The 18,511-nt window shown below is 40.3% G+C and overlaps 1 protein-coding gene and 1 pseudogene across 7 annotated transcripts in view; both read left to right on the top strand.

Annotated features, from left to right (window-relative positions):
- Positions 1 to 18,511, top strand: part of ZMYND11 (zinc finger MYND-type containing 11) — a 142,458-nt gene that overhangs the window by 23,476 nt on the left and 100,471 nt on the right. The gene's annotated exons all lie outside the window — the stretch shown is intronic.
- Positions 12,853 to 13,008, top strand: LOC127046036 (uncharacterized; annotated as a pseudogene).

Below are 18,511 nucleotides of genomic sequence, written 5' to 3' on the forward strand. Positions count from 1 at the left end.
TGCAACCATAGTTTTGTTAAAGTTGTGGTTTTGATGTGGTCAGTTCAACTTCCACTAAAAAACCAAACACATATACACACAAAATAGAAACAGGTTGTCAAATTTGAATAAGTGACATTGCAACCTGGCACACAAGGTCACAATGCCACTCAAATTTGCAGCAACTATAAAAAGTTGCAGTGTGTGTTACAGTTGTGGTTTCCATAACAAAATCGTAGCCCACAATTTTCTTATAGCCATAATCATTTGTAATTTGTGAAATTAATTTACAGAGGAATATAGGCTAATCCACCATTAGACCATACTGCACCACCTTCCTCTTTTATAAAGGTTTCTCCCCATAATCAGAATGACATTTGTGACAACTGTCCCTGTACCCTTCCAGAAAAACTTAACATACTACTCCCTTGATGTCAGATATACAGTTCACAAGTTGCATCTGGCCCATTTGATGTATTTATTAGAGTTGGTTGGAAATTGTTTGTTGAAACACTTTTCCACTGAAAAGTGCTATTTCAACTAAACCAAAAAATTCTCCAAAATTGTATAGATTTCAATGAAATTTTTGCCAAAACAGGTTTTTACAGCATAGTGTTAATTTTTCAAAAACAAAAATTGTTTAGGGAAAATTTTGAAATTTCCAAAATGAATTTTTCCTTTCAAGGATTATTTAATTTTCTGTTTTCATATCACTTGTTGTTTTTTCATTATTTCATGAGATGTCAATAGTGTATTATGTCATATCATGTCAAGTCATGTAACATGACATACTATGTTACACATTGTTACTGACATGTCCTGTTCTGCAAAATGACCTAATATAATATTCAAAATATTGTTAATTTGTTATATTGTTTTATTTTTATAGTATTTTAGTTTAAAAATCATTAAGGGGGTTGCTATTTAGTGCTGATTGAAACCTCTTACCATGTTTTCTAGATTAGTGGCTGCTGACTGTTGCAATTGAACAGTTTGACACTTTGATCTAGAAAAGAAGATACGAGGTTTCAATCAGCACTAAATAGCAACCACCTTTAATGATCTGGAACAAAAACGTAGTTCAAAATGTCAAAATTCCCTGTAAAATGGAAGTTCCGAGTTTTGACCTGCTCTTGTATCTATGTGGCTTCCATGACATGTTCAGGTTGCCCAAAATCTCCTACCTACCTTCCTTCCTCTTCTCTTTTGTTAAGGGAAGTAACTGGCCTTAATAGTTGTGAAGAAAAACTTTCTTCTGTGAACCCAGAATAACTGCTGGAGTGACGTATGCTGGAGTGTCAAACAGCCTGAAACAATGACTTAGAAGTGTGAAATCGTTTGTGTACTAATAATTTCCTTGGGGCATCAGTTCCAAAATCCAATGCTGCCATTTCAGTGTCAGTATTGACTGATTTAGTGCTGATAATTTTTCCGTTGGAATAGGGAAGAGGATGGGAATGAAGCCCACAAGAGGAGATTGGAATTGAGAGTCGCTTTAGGGAGGGAAATGCAAAGGGGAGACAGACTGGAAGAGGGAGAGGAACTGAAAATGGGGGAAAGAACAGAAACAAAGGGCACATATTTCAGTAGCCATAAAGGGGAGCCTATTTTTTCCTGAGTGATGCTGAATGCAACTGTAAGAGGCTGAATTCACAAATTCCTAAGAATTTAGTTACTATATAAAGACCAAGTTTCCTTTGATCTCTCTCTGAATTTCCCAGTGACATCAGTGGGAGACTACTGTACATTGAGAGGAGTCTACAGTCTTAACATATACCCTGACCCACTGGCCATAATTTAACATGGAATTTGGTCCTTGGGACTGAATGAGTTTGGTACCTCTGACCTACCTGAGGCAGAGCTTCCCAAAACTAGGAATGGCAGAAGAGCCATTCACGTCATGAAGTCCACTAAGGATGTTATTGCACCAATGTATTAGCTGTAAATTTTCCAGCACTTGTAGTCTTTAAATGTAGATTGGATGTCTAGAACATATATTCTAGCTCAACTGTAAATTATGGGATTTACACAGTAGAGAATAAATCACTCCACTGCAGGAATTCTTGGGTGAAATTCTATGGCTTGTATTATGCAGGCGATCAGAGTAGATGATTGTTCCCGTTTAAATCTATGGATATACAAGCTGTTCAGATTCTGTAGTGATGGGTGTTAATGCAAACCCCAAAGATAAATTTAGGAAAAACACAAGTTTTGAAAGCTGATGTCTTCTTTTCATTATTCATGATGTAGTCAGACATCCTACTCCATAACACAGGTCATAGAATTTTACTCAGCTGTTTCTGCATTAAATCCATAAAACATACAAACTCCCCCCAACTTACGCAATCGTTCCGTTACAGAAAGCCTTGGTAACTCAAATTTTGTGTAAGCTGGAAACGTATACCCATACGTTACGCAAAAATTTCCGCAACTCAGAAATCCTATTTCTGGCTTATAGAACTTCTTCCCTAAGTGTGAATTTGCGTAAGTTGGGTCTTGCATAACCCCAGAAGCGTCTGTATTCTATTATGTAAAATTGTAACAATCCCCTTTCCCTGCTCCCTCCCACTCCCCCTTCCATCATGCATCATTGGCAGGATTTTGGATCCTGAACTGTCAGTTCTGCGAAACAGAGTGCTGCTACGTTAGCTACAGGACTAATTACTAGATCCTGGATTTACCAATCTGAACTGGATGATCTCACGAAACATTTGTATATTGAACTGTAAATTTAAACGGCTTGAACAGAAAACGTGTTCAGAATAGTGACATGCTGATTAAGTAAAACATTTTTAATAAAAATTACCAGCAATGGATTTCATTAGAATTTAGAACAGACCCTGTCAATTTAGAACAGACCTTGTCAATTTAGAAATCACATTTGTCTAAAAATACTTCACCTAATATGATTACAAGTAACCTGAGATTACTAAAAGAGATTAGAGAACAAAGCTATTGTCTTTTCAGTTTGTTTAATTGGGGGCAGATTTTCAACGGTATTTAAGATCCTAAAGATGCCGAAATTGCTTCAACAAGTTAGGTACCTAACTTCCATTTATGTCAATGAGAGTTAGGCACCTACATTGCTTAGGTGCTTTTGAAAATCCGATTTGGTGCCTGTCTGCATCTTTAGGCACCTAAAACATTTCAAAATCTGCCCCTTGCTGCATTTTCTTTATATAATTAGTTTCACTGTTTTCTCCTATGCTGTCAGCAATTTCCCCTTTTCTTCAGGGAAATTGGTCCACAGAATCTAAATAATGAGTCAACTCTGCATTTCTGCAGCCAGTTCTGGGTTTAGGAGGCATACCTGTCAGTCACTAGCAGAGTGAGTGAGGCTACAACCTTTAATAATAATAAATAGGATACTCTCAATAATAATAAATATAACAGCTCTTATCTATAGACCTCCAAGTGCTTTACAAAGGAGGTCAGTGTTGTTATCTCCATTTTACAGCTATGGAAACTGAAGCATGGAGTGGTGAGGTGACTTGTCTAAAGTCATCCAGTGGGTCAATGGCAGAGCAGGGAATAGAATCCAGATCTTCTGGGTCCCAATCCAGTACTGTAGCCACTGTTCTGATCTATGTCCTTAACTTTAGGCAGGTTTTTACAGTCTTTCCTGTTTAAGAGCTCTTAACCTACAGAAGAAAAAGAAAACAAAAAGACCCTGAAATTGGTAACAGGATCCTTGAGCTGTGTGTGCCAGATTTTGGCAGATTGGCAGGGTTTCTTGGTGCCATTCTCTACTCCTTTGCTTTTGATTTCTGAAGCTTGCTACTGGCTCATCAAGAGTGACAAGCCAAAGAGTGAAAATTTGCTCACACTGTTTTTCTCTGTATTGGACTGTACACATGAGGATCAGTTCTCTTTTTTTCATAAAGTGGCTGGGTTGGTCCATTGAACTGAACGCTGGCCAGGGTTCCACAAGACCATCCTCAGCCTTGTTTGAGGAAGTGCTATAAGTTAACCCTGATTCAGTGCGGGGAGAGGCTCAGGTGAAACAGTAATGGGGTAGGATCTGAGGCTAACACAAGGAAAGAACAAGTTAAGAATTACTTAGGTGAGATATCTTCAAGTCATCAGGGCCTGACGAAATAAGTCCTAGAATACTTAAGAAACTGTCTGAAGAGCTCTCTGAGCCATTAGTGATTATCTTTGAGAACCTGTAGATAGAGCCCTGCAAATCTGCAGATATCCATGGACCATTTTTACAGACAGTGGATCAGATGCAGGTGTGTAGGGCTCTTCTCACTGGGGTTGCCTGGCCTGTGGCATCCAGGTTGGGCAGGGGCCAGCAGCTAGGAGGCAGGTTGGAGTCAGGGCTGTCCAGCAATTGCTCACCATGCTGCTTCCTGTCCAGGAGCTTGGGCCGCACCAGCATCCCCACCATAGCCTGGCCTGGCAGCACTGGCCACACTCCTGGTTCTGGGTCCAGGGCAGCAGGGCCCCCTCCCGGCCATGGGGATTGGAGCAAGCGGAGCCCTGATGCCCCACCGTGATAGGTAATAATTGGAGATATACCAATCTCCTAGAACTGGAAGGGACCTTGAAAGGTCATTGAGTCTAGCCCCCTACCTTCACTAGCAGGACCAATTTTTGCCCAAGATCCATAAGTGGCCCCCTCAAGGATTGAACTCACAGCCCTAGGTTTAGCAGTCCAGTGCTCAAACCACTGAGCTGTGCCTCCCCCCTAATGCAACATGCACTGCTGCTGACATGCCATGCTCATGAGCCCCCAGGAGAAGCACGGGATGTGACGCCCCTTCCCCACAGCCCCACCTCTGTGCTGCCCCTTCTCCTCAAGGCCCTTCCCCCACACTGCCCCTCACCCCCAGTCCCCACCCTCCTGCTGCCTCTTCCCTGCAAGACCCCCTCACTTGCTTCCCTCTCCCCCGCCCCCGCAGTCACTAGCCCTTGTGAGATGGGATGTGGATACAGGTAAAAGATGGATATGGGGGTTACAGTGGATCACAAACAAAGTAGAAGTCAACAGTGTAACACTGTTGCAAAAAAAGCAAACATCAGTCTGGGCTGTATTAGCTGGAGTGTTGTAAGCAAGACATGAGAAGTAATTCTTCCACTGTGCTCAGCAGTGATAAAGACTCAATGTGACATTACCCAGGGTAAAATCTGGATTGATGGACAGCTGTATCCCTTCGATTCTCTAACCTGGGGTGCCTTTTACATTGCTTCGCTGTGAGAGCAACCCCTCCTGGTGTGCTCACACACAGCCTCTAGCATGTAAATCTCTCCTAGCTATGCTATATGAGTGCTAGAGCCAGCCACTCATGAATTACACTGCAGGGCAACACCAGTAAACTCCCAGTCCCAGACTTTCCCCCAGAAATGTGCATCTTGTACTGCCCAACACCCTCCTGGAGAATACAAGCGTGTAAAAAGTCCATCATTTATTAATAGAAAATGATATGAACAAATCTTGTTATCCCAAATGGAGTTTCCCAAACATTTAAACCCAAACAGCAAAATAGATTTATTAACTACAGAAAGATAGATTTTTAGTGACTACAAGTAATGAGACATATAGGTCATAATTGGTTACAAGAAAATAAAAGGTAAAATGCAACTAACTTAAACCAAATGAATACAAAGCAAAGACGTGTTTCACCACATGTTCCAGCAATCTTACTGGCTGAACCTCTTTCAGTCAGGGTCTCTCCCCCACTCCAATGCTGCTTCCTTTGTCCTTCAGGTGTTGATGTCATGGGTGGAGAGCAAGGGAGGGATGATTTGAGGCATCTGTCATCTCCTCTTATAGCCCTTTCTGTTGCGCAAGAATCACCTCCAGCTGCTATTCTGTGTGGTCAAGAACTTTAATCAGCTTCTTTGTCCAAATGTAGACTTTTTTGCCCACACTTTCTGTCCTGCTGAAGAGTGGCCACTTACTTAGGCGATGGTCCATTTGAATTTATTGACACCTGGCTGAGGTGTTGGCTAACCTTTTGTCTTTGGGAAACTTGATTGTGACTGGCCTCCAGAACATGTTGAAACATGTCTTGGTAATATCATACAGTGGAATCTTATATCTTTACATACAGTGTTGCCACGCATATTTTACCAGGACAATAATGATCAGCAAATCATGAATTTCCAAATGATACCTTATGTAGTATGCTTTGTACAAAATGTCATGTAGTTCTGTAAAATGAGTGAACATGGGGTACAGACTGTCACACTCAGTTGGAGGACTGTGTCTAGTTCTGGATACCACATTTTGGAGAAAGTTCAGAGGAGATCAACAAAAATGATAAAAGTCTAGAAAACATGACATAGGAGGAAAGATGGAAAAATTTTGTTTAGTCTGGAGAAGCGAAGACTGATGGGGGGACATGATAATATTCTTCAAGTACTTAAAAGGTTCTTATAAAGAGGATGGTGATAAATTGTTGTCCTTAACTACAGGGGAGGAATAGTTCAGTGGTTTGAGCATTGGCCTGCTAAACCTAGGGTTGTGAGTTCAATTCTTGAGGGGGTAAAAATCTGTCTGGGGATTGGCCCTGCTTTGAGCAGGGGGTTGGATTAGATGACCTCCTGAGGTCCCTTCCAATCCCAATATTCTATGATTCTAAGAAATAATGGGCTTAAACTGCAGAAAGGGAGTTTTAGATTAGACATTAGGAAAAACTTCCTAATAGTCAGGGTAGTTAAGCACAGGAACAAATTAGCTAGGGAAGTTGTGGAATATCTGTCATTGGAGGTTTTTAAGAACAGGTTAGATAAAAACCTGCCAGGGATGGTCTAGATAATACATAGCCCTGCCTCAGTGCAGGAGACTGGACTAGATGACCTATCAAGATCCCTTCCAGTCCTACATTTCTATGATTCAATTCTGTTCTGTGATTGGAAGAAATAATTTGCACTGCAGTGAACTGCATATTAGAGCGGTGTTCCTATTCACTTTAAAATTAAATGGTTATGATTTAGGATTATCTATAGTAGTAACTGTGGAAGTCATCAAACTGGTGGGATCTTCAGGGGGCAAGGATGATCCAGTGGCTAGGATGCTACTCAGGATACTCACATTCAATTTCCTGCTTTACCACAAAGTTTCTGTGTGAGCTTGGTCAAGTTACTTAGTCTTCTGTGCCTCTGTTCTCCATCTGCAGAATGGGAGTGATAGCACTTTCCTGCCTCACAGCGTGTTGACAGGATAAAGACATAAAAATAGAATAAAACATTAAAGGCTGAGTATCTTGGATACTATTTAATTGGGGCCATATACATACCATAGATACAGCAAATACTTCCATTTTACCAGTGATTAAGAGCTCTAGTCTTTTCAGAACTGGCTGAAAATACATTGCTTAGGATCTGTGAACCTTCCTGCTAGAAGAAAGGAAATTTTGTATATAGGAGTGTTTTGGGACAGGGTGGGGGTGGGGTGAGGGATGGGGAAATAGACATATTTGATAAAAATAAGAATGTAGCTGTAAAGGCACAAATATAAGGAGAGAGGACTCAGAGGCGGATGTATTACCCAAAGCTTACTGTTTGTTTGTTTGTTTGTTTTTTTAATGGCTAGACTTCTGGTAGTTGATGTGCTTTTAATAGTAGGGAGGATAAAAATGTGTTTGGACTATATCAACCTCAAACAGGAGGCTCATTACTACTTTTGGGATACCTTTTTAAGAAGCCACAATATTGCAGATAGTAAAGTTTGTACATAGTAAAAAGATTAAATGTTAATCCACAAAAGAAAAGCTGCCTAATAACTTGTAAGAGAGAGTCACAACGAACAGCATCATTAAAACTTTCCTCAAGAGAGAACAACTCTCAGCTGAAACTTACCATTATTTTAAAACTATTATTTCAGCCAGCCTGAACAGACTATTTCTCCTCTGAGTAAACTTATTCATATATTACTCTATATTTGTTTTTATTCCATTGTTTACCCTTTGCCGTAACTTAGATGCAGTGCTGACATTAGCTATCTGTGGCCTACATGGCAATGAGTTTTGGAACTGGATTGACAACTTCTTAGAATATTGATTATAAATGGCTGTAGATTGAAAGGTGCAAAGAGTTTCAGATCTCACTAGAGGGTAGGTGCTGTAAGTGTAGACAAGCCCTTTTACTTTGACAATTACTGTCCTCCAATATTATATTGTATCTCTCTGTCACATGTAGCTACATAAAAATATCCCCTTGAATTTTTACTTGCAATAAATACCTGTCTCTCCAACATGGCCTGTGAGAATAATAATGGGGATAATTTACATATAAATAGCCCCTTCCATTCTAGAATATTGAAACATTTTACGGATATTAATGAATATATCCCAGAAAGGTAGATAAGCACTATTCCTGTTTTACATATGGTAAGTGACTTGCCCAATATCACACAGATTGTCCAGTATCACACAGAAAATATGTGGCGGAGCCAGGAATAGAAGCTTTCTCTGTCCCTTATATAAACCACAGGACAATCCTTCCTAAACAGATTAATTTGTTACTTTATTGAAGCCTACTGTCAGCTACTAACCATGCATTGTAATCTCTGGTAGCACAATGACCAGAGATCCCAGGAGAGCCAGCAAGCTACCTGGCATGAGGACAAAGAGCAGCACTATTTCAGGCACAGAAGACTCTGGCTGGAGGAGAATGAAGAACTAGGAACTCTCAGGATCTGAAGATAGGCCAGTCGGGTAGTAACAGAAAAGTCAGTAGGATTCTGCCTGCTTCCCACCTCCTTCATTCCTGATTTCTCTGTTTCTGTGACTTACAAAAGGATCCCAGTTTGTTTTTCAGATCAGGCATTCTTTGTTTTTCATCCTCCACCTTTGTGTAACTCCAACACACATGCATACATTTTCCCCATACTCTTTATCTTAAAAAATAAAAAAGAAAGAGAACATTTTGGTTGAGACCAAACATGACTAATTTCAACAGACATAAAGATGTGTTTGAAAATGTATGAATGAATGAAAGCAAGGCATTATACGGTAACTGAAACTATGGTATTTTGCACCTTCCCTGTTGTGGTCACTACCAAACAAAAGCTAGAACAACACTTGTTTAGATTGTAAACACAAATATTTCAGATATCATGTTACTTTTACCTGTGTGCTGTGACATTCTCTCTTTGTTTTTCTATTTGTATTTCTCAGTGTGGCCTGTTAAAATATACTAGTTTGATTTTAGTTTCTAATCAGAATCACTTTCTGAATCATTTAAAGCACTAAGGTCATGCGGCAAGGTTTGAGTGGCAAACACATTTTTTTAAAGAAAGTTTGATGGATTAAAAGTATCAGCTGGTCTTACTTTTTTGTAAAAACTCTGGGTTCTTTTTCAATTATTGATCTAATGAAGAAAAGATTTCCCTTAGCCCAGGGATTGTTTATAATTTTAAAGTGCAAATATTTGTAAGTAATATAATATAAAGTGAGCACTGTACACTTTGTATTCTGTGTTGTAATTGAAATAGATATTTTTGAAAATGTAGAAAAACATCAAAAATATTTAATAAATTTCAGCTGGTATTTTATTGTTTAATAGTGCGATTAATCGCGATTAATTTTTTTAATTTTGATTAATTTTTTTGAGTTACTCGTGGGAGATAACTGCGATTAATTGGCAGCGCTAGTAAAAAATTTTGGTTTTATTGGGCCTGACCCTGCAAGGTGCTGAATATTCTCAGCTCTATTAAAATTGAGGGCTCACAACATCTTATAGGGTCCCAAAACAGAAACAAGAGAGTACCAAGGGAAGAGTTATGTTTTTACGGATTGCTTAATTTCCCTTTCTGTTACTCTAACTGTGCCCCTTCAAGAGACGCCCCCCTCCAGACTCCACTCTACTCCAAGCAGAGTTTTTATCCCCAAAAAGTAGTATCAGAGACTCCATTAAATCCACCGGCAACTTTGCTAATGCTATTGATTTTATGTGTAAGCTGCTAGGATACTACAGGAATGGGTGGCAGTATAAAATACTGAAGTAGATAGATAATCTTTCATGTCAGTACTTCGTTTTATCTGTTATTTCACAGAGTATCGCCTTTGGTATTAACTTCATCTTTGCAAAGATATATTTGAATTTTATTAATCTGAGACATGAAAAAATTAAAAACCTGTCTGCATGGTTGATGCAGTTTATGTCATGTGTTTGAATCCTTAAATCATAAAGATTGTGGATTTGTGATCTGCTTTAAAAATCTTTGTCTGCTTCACCTTGAATCTAATATGCTGAACCATAAGGCTAATGGTTTTCATAGGTTCCTGGCCAATTTATGACCAGACTTATTCCTTAGTTTGGTTTACTGGACTATATTAATAGATATGAAATTATATTGGGTGACTATAATTTTTCCTGGCAATATGCATAGCATATATTTGCATATATGCATAATATTTCTATTATTTCTGTACTTATTTGACAAAAAAAATGCCTATGCACAGCTTTCTTTTGGATTTCTTTTCCTCTGTTTGGTTAAACATTACAGCAAACTCCTAGAGGCTGATATCTCTGGTGAGTGCAACTTTTTTCCAATGTGTGCATCCCTTCAGCTCTGCCCACCTCTTCCTTCAGCCACATGGTCCCATGTCTCCTTTACTTAATATGCTAATTTATAAAAACTGTTTAATTATTATTATGATTGAGTCTTGGAGCATCTGGGGTTCTCTCACAAGAAAAATTTTGGTGGCCTCAGAGTGCAGCAACCAACTCTTGCTGGTAGCAACTCTGACAGTTTTTTCTAAAATACATAAATTAACTTTAGGAAACTTTAGGAAAAATAAATAAATATGCACATATATATGTCCAAATACTTGTAATTTATTTATATAGAGGTTTTTTTTTGGGGGGGGGGTTGCAGACAAAAATAATCTACAGTTGTCTCTATTCTGTACAGGATCTAAACAAAAGAGAAACACAAACAAGGTGTTTTGCATGTCTTGCTTTTTTGGTTGAATTTTTTTTTAGACTTGCTAGCTCATAAGTCTGCTACTGTGAAAAGAGAGATTTGTATATTTGTTAATATTACTTTTCACAGCAGACTTACTCAGCCCTGGCAAGGTGGGCGACAAATTAAGCCCTGAATGGGGAGGTGGGTAGGAAGGTGGGGTGTGTGTGTGTGCAGTGGTGATTGATGGTCTGGATGGAAGACTGGAGGAGGCAGCAAGGGTCAGGGTGATGGTGGGGGGTGAGCCTGGGGCCAGACCCTGGGGTCCTGCTGCATGGCTGGAGGAGGCAATGGGAGCCAGGAGTGACGGGGGTGGGGGGGGGAGCCTGAGGCCAGAGCATGAAGCCCTGTGGCTGGGGAAGGAGCCCACCACCACATGGCTAGAGACAGCCGTCCACCATTCCAGAGATGAAACCGGAGTCCCACTGGCCCTGCGAAGGTGGAGAACTCCCACAGTGTTTGTTGCTCCAGAAGGGAGTAGGGACCAGCCCCTGCTGGCAGGCCTGGGGGAGAGGCCAGTGCTTTGCTCCTCCCTCCCCATCATCACCAAGGAGGCTGTGGCTGCACGAAAACCCCTAGTGGATGCTTGTAGCCATGGTGGCCTCATTTGAGAAATGCTGATCTTGGCAATGGCAACATGTGAGTTTCACTGAATACGCAAATATCTGTAAGCTGTCCCTCCAGCTGGTTAGCCACTGTGCATAAAATAGTGTTTCTTCATCCGCTATCATTTTTAAATGAAATTTTTACATTTTTACAAGTGGGGGAAAAGACAGGAGACCATCCTAGAAATAAAATTGTAAACTGGAATTCTTAACAGGAAATTATTTTAGATGTTATACTGGTATGTCTGTTTGAGGCATTTTTTTCAAGTATGTGTTTTTTAATAATGTCTACAAACATAACTATGATATTGCTCTGATAAGCCACCCTTTCTTTACAGTTCCATGAAGGGAGAAAGAAGGCAATGTAGTCCAGCAATGGTCAGAGTAGGAGACTCAGGTTCTATACCTTGCTTTGTTGGTTACTTGCTGTGTGACCTTTTCCCTAATTTAAAATGGGTATGATAATACTTAGATCATAGAATATCAGGGTTGGAAGGGACCTCAAGAGGTCATCTAGTCCAACTCCCTGCTCAAAGCAGGACCAATCCCCAGATTTTTGCCCCAGAACCCTAAATAGCCCCCTCAAGGATTGAACTCACAACCCTGGGTTTAGCAGGCCAATGCGCAAACCACTGATTGTCCAACATCAAGTGCTTTGAGATCTAATAAAAAACTCTCAGAAATTGATTATTATTTTATTAAAGTACAGAAATGGTGGCTCCAGATAAGTTCCTAATTTGTTTGGTAATTAATTCTTACATAACATTTTTTCTATAAGCAATATCCAGGGACTTCTGAAATTAAATATTCTCCTGATTTCTAAATAATGTTCTCTAACTTTGATCCCAGCTCTACCTTACTTCTATTGAATGTATTGGCTGAATGCATCCATGTATTAGGTGAACTGTGGTATTTCACCACTGGCCTGAGTATGGGGTGGTATGGAGGAGAACTATGTGATGGTGGATGGATGGCAATAATCCCTCTGAGTGAGCTGGTACACAGGGATGGTGTTCAGACCTCACTATCCTTTAGGATATTTCAGCCTGCTCCTACCTGTCTGTCTATATCTGTGATACTTAGTTATATGACCTCTGTTACTGTAGTTTCTGGGTGCCTCACAGTATTTAATATATTTTTCCTTGTAACGCCCCTCTGCTTATCCTAGTGTAGTTATTCTGCTTGGGAGCACTCCGTGTCCCCAGGAACACATCACTGAAACACAGTGTCCTGGGCAAAATGAGTGCCCTTCTGTGGGTCGGGCATGCAAACTTCTCTTTTCTCCTGCACACCTGAGTACGGGCCATTTATAATCTGCCACATTTATTTTTGTGCTTTACCATGGTGTAGTACTTTGCACAGTGGCAGTATCATAACCAATGAAGTTAATCTGAGGTATGATTATTGCTAGTTGAAAACTTTTCCCAATACCCTGCTGTGTTGATTTAAGTACCTCACAAACATTATTGGGTTCCACTTGTTCTGCTTATATATTGATTTCAGTGTAGTTGCGTGCATGTAACTGAGGTCAGAATTCAGTCAACCTGTAACTTGAAAATTATAGAACACCACTATTTCTGAACTCTTCTAATAGTGCACTAATAAGAAAAGGCTTCGGACCCCTTCACTCTTAAAATATCATTCATTTTCTTGGTAGGGCAGTTATATATTGGCTAAAGAGCATTTACATTTCCTTTTTTAGACAACACATTTAAATAGTCATCCCAGCACCAGTTGATAAGCTCTTTTAACTAATCCAAAGAGCTTTGTGTAACTGATTAAAAAAGAGTGGTGGCAGTTTCCCCCACAGTTGAAGGTCATTGGTGGGATCATTAAGTTTTACTTTTTAAAAAGATTTAATATCTAATTTTTTGTCTCCAAATTCTGTTATGAAAGTTGACGTATAAAAGGGTCTATTTTTAAAAAAAATCTGGAATCTTTTTGTTGTCATAAAATTATTTGGTCGTTGTTCAGTAAAACAAAAGGAAGACACTGCATTTTTAATTCTTTTTTGCTCTGATATAAGCAAAAATGGTATGCTGGATTGTAAAACACTGGACAGTATTCTGAAGTTGTGCTATATTTCCAAGGACATTCCTATAAACATATTGTTCAAGTAGTTTCACTTCCTGCAGTGTTCTCAACCTCAATATTCAGAGGACAGAAGATCCTGCTGTTGTGTGCGGGGGATGGGAATGGAGTCCAAATGGGATATCTTATCTATAGTTAAAAATGAAAACTAACTCCTGATATTTTATGTAATAATTTCCTCCATCCTGCTCTTCCCTCTCCCAAACAAGCTCTTGCGATATTACTGTAGTTAAAAGTCTGCATTGGAATGACTTACAACCCCAACATTTATAGCAACTCAGCGTCAGACTTCCAGTATCTAGGCAGCTGAATAATATTGACAGTACTTGTTAAGTATGAACTGCAATACCTTTATAGTTTTAGGGCCTGCTCTCTGAAGGGCAGCAGCAGTCTCAACGCCCACTGAAGTTAATAGCTGTGGATGGCTCTCCACATCTTGCTGGAGGTGTTGGCACTCTGGATTCAATAGACATGTTTGTCACAATCTGAGACTTCATTCTCTTATTCCTGCCACTGTACCTAGTCACCAGACTTTCACTAAGAGCCAGATTTTAAAAGGTATTTACAGATGGGCAGTGTGTATGAATGTCCAGGGTGGCATGGTCAGGGGGCACTGTGGTCACCCCCCTCAGTCACACAAAGGCTCCTTTAACCCCTAAGCGCTGAACCCAGAGCCAGGGAGGGTCAGGGCTGGCCGAAGGCTACTACCATGTGCTTGGCTCCAGCTGCTAGTCCCAGCCGGGCTGGGGAGGGATGGGACTTTCTCTTCCCCTGCATGAGCCTCTCCTGGGGTCAGGTCAGACCCATGTCTGCAGGAATCTCTGCAGCTGCTGGCTGGGAGCCCCACTCTGAAGGCAGCGCCCTGCCAACAGCAGTGCAGAAGTAAGGGTGGCCAACTGTGACCCCCTCCCCAGAGCCTCCTTTTGAATTAGGACCCCCATGATTACAACACAGTGAAATTTCAATTTTAAATATCTGAAGCCGTGAAATTTAAGATTTTTAAAATCCTGTGACCATGAAATTTACCAAATGCATTGTGAATTTGGTAGGGCCATAAATAAAACATTGTTTGGTGTTCTTTTTAGAGAAGAGTAAATCAAAATAAATGAAAGCTACACCATATAAAACAGGAGTACTCGTGGCACCTTAGAGACTAACAAATTTATTTCAGCATGAGCTTTCATGAGCTACAGCTCACTTCTTCGGTTGCATAGAATGGAACACACAGACAGGAGATGTTTATACATATAAATCGTAGCTTGGTTTGCATCTGTAACTTGTCTTGCCTAGGTACACTAGTTCTGAATCTTGTGGTTACAGCAAGTTAAATCATTATTTACTTCGATCCTAGACCTCACGTTTGCCAGTCCATCACAGTCTTTCCTCTCTTTCTTCTTGTTAATATCACAGTATCTCAGAAGCCCATCTGAGTCCTTGACCTTCATCCTCATTTACTCCTGACAGTCTTTAAAAGGTGTGATGCCCCTTTCCTAAACTTATTAGCTATGTCTAGACTTGAGTTTGTGGTTGTGTTTTAACTTATTTGATTGCCTTTTAATTAATATGATTGTCTGCATACTTTTCTACTGGGAAACAAAGGTCTGTTTTTTACCCTAGGCTGAGCCACAAATGTTTATGAAGTGCATAGACTAGGGTTGGAAGGGACCTCAGGAGGTCATTTAGTCCAACCCTCTGCTCAAATGAGGACAAAACCTCAGACAGAGTTTTTTACCCCAGTTCCCTAAATAGCCCCCTCAAGGATTGAGCTCACAACCTTGCATTTAGCAGGCTAATGCTTAAACCACTGAGCTATCCCTCCTCAGGCCCTTAAAGATGCAGGCACATTTAAAAATCTGCCCTGAAATGGTTGCCCTCTAGGGCTTACCCTGGCCAGCTGATACATGTTAAAACTTAACAACACTAGGCGTTTAACATGTTATAAAAAACCTTTCTAGTGAACACACCTTTCTAGTGAACTCAAGGTCTTGGTTATGAAATACTAACTTATTGGCAGTCTATCACATATTAATATACTGACAGTGGTGATTATTCATATCTGCCATCTGGGAAGGAAATTTGTCCCTGTGTTCTTTCTGGCACAGTGCTCATTCTATAAAATATTTGTATACAAAGATACCTTTCTTTAGATAATCATTTATTTATGACTACTTAAAAGGACCCCTTTGTATCATTTTTTAATTCAACTTAGTTAGAAAAAAAATTATTTGAATATCTATAGTACTATCCCCCTGGCGGCCGTTAGTTGTCTTATCTAGTTTAGTGTATGAGAAGTGTAATGCACTTATTGAAGCCCCAGATCAGAGTCCATTTCCTGTTGGTGATATGAAACCTAGTGTACAACCCCACCCTGAATTCCTACATGCTGTTCTTTCCAGACATCCAAAAAAAAATACAGATGACATGGTTACAATTCTGAGAGTCTTAGTTTAATGTTGTGTTATAAGAATGCATTGTCTTCCATGGCAATGCCAACCAGAAGGTCAGACTCTTAAAATTACCAGTACTATAGCTGTTCTTCTACAATAGTCTTCATGCTTTTGGCTGTAGCACTGGCTTGCATTATTTGGGGGCCAGCCTACACTTCTAAAAAAAAAAAATTTTTTTTTGAGCTGCTGCACAACAGTCTGTTTCTTCTTCCTTTAGACTTCTTTTTTTATTTTTTGTGTGTGTTTGTATGTAGTTCTAATTCCGTGGGGATACTGCAGAGTAAAGGACTGATCCTGTAAACTGTTAGCCTGGCTAGAAAAGTTATACCAGTATATCTAGTCTGATTGGAGGTGTGATTTTTTTACTGATATAGTTATACCAATATAACCCCTGGTGTGAAGGCAGTTCTACTGTAGTAAAGTGTTAGATAGGTTAGATAAATGTCTATCCAGGATGGTCTAGATAGTATTTGGTCCTGCCATGAGGGCAGGAGACTGGACTTGATGATCTCTAAAGGTCCCTTCCAGTCCTAGAATCTATGAAAAAGGTGCCTTTTGCTTTCTGAACCAGAATAAAGCTATACTGATATCAGCACTTTTATACTGGTATATCCGTGCATGAGGAGGTGGGATTTAACTGTACTGGTATAGTTAAAGTAGCAAAACTTTATAGTGTAGACATGACCTTACTCACCTGAATAGTCCTTGCTGACATAAGGTAAACCACAGCCTGGAACAAAGTTTGGACAGTGTTTAGACTAGCCTTTGCAAAGTTGCTTACTACCTTGAGTTAATTGCTAATCAACTGGTAAAAACCTCTAAACACAATCATCCTCCCAACAGCTTGTCTACGCAGAAAAGTTGTACTACTTTATCTCTACTAGTATAATTAAGCCAGTGTTGCCAACATTTGTGATTTTATTGCTCATTTCACGATATCTGGTATTTTTCTTAAAGCCTCCACTCCTGGAATCAAGAGATTGCATGAGAATCTCTGTTTTCATTTTTTAAAAAGTAAGTTTCTAGCTCTCATATTTGTGGAGAAGAGCTTGAAAATACCAAGTAAGTGTACCCTAATGGCTCAGAAACCATAAATCCAAAAATTATTTTAAAAAATCTCATGATTTTGGGGTGTCTGGCTTATGATTTTTGAACACTTGTGGTTGGCAATACTGTTAAAGCGTTACAGTCCTCCTAGAGGGGTTGCAGTTACATCAGTATAAATACGCTTATACGAAAATAGCTTATTCCCATATGGGAATGGGAATAAGCTACACCAGCATAACTGTGTTCACGTTAGGGTTGTACAGTAACTCCTCGCTTAACGTTGTAGTTATTTTCCTGAAAAATGCGACTTTAAGCTAAATGATGTTAAGCGAATCCAGTTTCCCCATAAGAATTAGTGTAAATGGGGGGGGGGGGTTAGATTCCAGGGAAATTTTTTTCACCAGAGAAAAGACTATATATATATATATATATATATATATATATATATATATACACACACACACAGTATAAGTTTTAAACAAACAATTTAGTACTGTACACAGCAATGATGATTGTGAAGCTTGGTTGAGGTGGTGAAGTCAGAGGGTGGAAGAGGGAGGGATATTTCCCAGGGAATGCCTTACTGCTAAATGATGAACTAGCACTCGGCTGAGCCCTCAAGGGTTAACACATTGTTGTTAATGTAGCCTCACACTCTACAAGGCAGCACAAATGGAGGGAGGAGAGACAGCATGACACACACACACACACCATTGCCTCCAACGAAGTGGGTATTCATCCACGAAAGCTCATGCTCCAATACGTCTGTTAGTCTATAAGGTGCCACAGGACTCTTTGCTGCTTTTACACACCGTGTGTGTGTGTGTGTGTGTGCGTGTGTAAGAGAGATGCACATTGCCCCTTTAAGTATGCTGACCCCACTCTAAGTACATTGCCTTTTAAAGTAGATCAGCAAGTTCAGCAGCCTCTGCCAGCAAGCTCCCTCTGTCCTGAGTCCTGTCGTGTCCCCACCCCCCCCGCTCTATGGAGATGGGGCAGGAGCAGGGGTGAGGGGGACACCCTGACATTAGCCCCCCTTTGCCCCCTCTGCCCCCACACAGCAAGCAGGAGGCTCCTGGGAGCAGCTCCAAGGCAGAGGGCAGAAGCAGTACTGGGGGTAGGGACAGCTGAACTGCCCGGCAATTGACAGCCTGCTGGGCGGCTACCACCCAGGGAACTTAGAGAAGCAGGGAGCTGATGGGGGGCTGCCAGCCCACCCTGGTTCCAAACCCCCACCAACTAGCTCGAATGGGCTGCTCTTTCTGCAAGCAGTGGACAAAGCTGCCAAACAACGTAATTAGGAAGCAATGCACAGCTTTAAACGAGCATGTTCTCTAATTGATCAGCAACGTAACAACAAACCAACGTTAACCGGGACAACTTTAAGTGAGGAGTTACTGTACTGGTATAACTATGTCAGTACA

Source organism: Gopherus flavomarginatus, chromosome 2, assembly GCF_025201925.1.
Source record: "Gopherus flavomarginatus isolate rGopFla2 chromosome 2, rGopFla2.mat.asm, whole genome shotgun sequence".
Classification (NCBI taxonomy): domain Eukaryota; kingdom Metazoa; phylum Chordata; order Testudines; family Testudinidae; genus Gopherus; species Gopherus flavomarginatus.